The sequence below is a fragment of the Pygoscelis adeliae genome, unplaced genomic scaffold, assembly GCF_000699105.1.
Source record: "Pygoscelis adeliae isolate BGI_AS28 unplaced genomic scaffold, ASM69910v1 Scaffold89, whole genome shotgun sequence".
Classification (NCBI taxonomy): Eukaryota; Metazoa; Chordata; class Aves; order Sphenisciformes; family Spheniscidae; genus Pygoscelis; species Pygoscelis adeliae.
The window spans coordinates 612,875-614,871 of NW_008825559.1; positions in this window are offsets into that span (position 1 = coordinate 612,875).

Here is a 1,997-nt window from a genome sequence, read left to right on the forward strand (position 1 = left end):
GGCCCCCGGGCGAGTGGCCTACCCCCCCCCCCCCCGCCAGGGCACCCAAACTCTGGGTGCTGCAGTCTGATTTGGCTGCCTGTGGCACAGGAGCCGTCCACGTGGCACGCTCGCCCACCTTTGGATTCGTCGGTGTGCGTCCAGGACAGGGGGTCCAAGTGCTGATAAGACCTGGGGCTGCAGGAACACTGCGGGCGGGCGCTGAGTAAATCCTGCTGTGGGCGAGCGACGTATGCGGACGGGGGAGATGGAGCTCGGTCCTGCCCCGTGCAGAGATGTCTGCAGCTCTGGGGGAGGCAGAAAGCAAATCCTGCATCCTCCCAGCACGCTGGTGAGGGAGGACAAACCTCTCTCTGATAACTGCTTGACGTTGCTCCAAAAACAGGGTCAAATGCGCAGCCCCAGAGCCCGGCGCCTCCTCTGCCGCATGTCCTGTGGGACGTGGGTGATGTGCAGGTGCCGGAGAGGGACCGGTCCGCACCCAGCTCCTGAATTTGCCCAATTTTGGGAGTCGTTTGGTGCGCAGGTGGGTCAGGAACAGTGTCTGCCAGGTGGGAGCTGGGTGAGGCTGGGGAGGTGATGTGAGCCGCCGCAACGGACGCCTGGTTGGAAGGGGAAAATTACCGAACGGAGGAAAATGTCTGCTGAAATACTGACGGAGAAGATGCCTGCCAGCCCGGGCACTGCCAGCCTGGGAACTCGGCCTGGGAGCCAGAAGCATCCTGGAGAAGCGCGGCTGGCACCTCTGCAGGGCAGCTGGGCACCGAGAAACCAGAGACATCCTGAGATACCACCGACGGGCGCAAAACCAAGGAACTGTAACCGCAACTTATGGCCTGAAAAGGTGAAAAATAGTCCGGAAAAGGGGGGGAAACATCCCGAGAAAGTAAGAATCGGTAACTGCCACTGGCCGTTCCAACCGCGAGAACAGGAAAACAGTCAGGAAAAATAAAAATTGGTCAGAGAGAACAGAAAACATCTTCATCTATTGGCTGTTCCAGGTGAAAAATAGAAATTAACAGCTTATATTGGCCGCTCGAAGTGGTGGTGTTCTACGCCCTCTTATGTCTCTATGACATAAAAATGACTTAATTCTTACCCAAATGGAGCTTCTCTCTCTGAGAACTTCCCATGCTGCACGGACTTTTCCCTTCCCTAAACAGGCCTGCACGAGCTTCCTACGAGATCTTGGCCCCTCGCCGGGGACGCCTGGCTGACTCCCAGCCCCGCCACGCAGATCATCTTCGAAGGGAGACTCCGTGATTTCAGTGCTCCCCCTCTGGGCCCCATGCCGGGCTTGGTTCGGTTTGTCCTGCCACTTCTGGGATGGTCGCGTCCCCTTCTGGGATCTGTCTAATGCGCTTGATACTGCAAACATGCATAGAGAGAGAGAGAGATATATATGCATATAAGTAATCTATCATAAGTATATCTAGTGCTGTATTATTAATCCGTTTGCTTCACTAGTGATAAGACTGTAGCGATCCATAATATTATATATATTGGATTGCTGCTATTATTGATTGTTGCTATTAATTGATTGTTGCTATAAGTAATTACTGCTATACTATTGATTGCTGATAACAATTTGTAATAGCTTGATACATATATATTCACAGAATCACAGGATCATAGAATCGTTTAGGTTGGAAAAGACCTTTAAGATCGTCGAGTCCAACCGTAAACCTAACGCCGCCAAGTCCACCACTAAACATAGGTATACTTGCTAGAAGTGATTTTTGTGGTATTTGTGGCAATGTGTGTAATAAAGTAGGGAAATTTAGAGACCAAGCTTCCGTGTCCCTGTGTATGAGGGAATTCTACAGACTCACGGTCACGATTTCTACACGCCCCCAGGCCGGGGAACCTTTTAGGTCGTGACATGGGGTCAGGCTGGGTTTGGAGTCCTGCAGCGGCAGCGGGGCATGCTCAGCTGGGGCACGTCCCGTGTCTTCTCTGAGGAGATATCTCAGTGAAACAGCTCCTGCGGAGCGTGT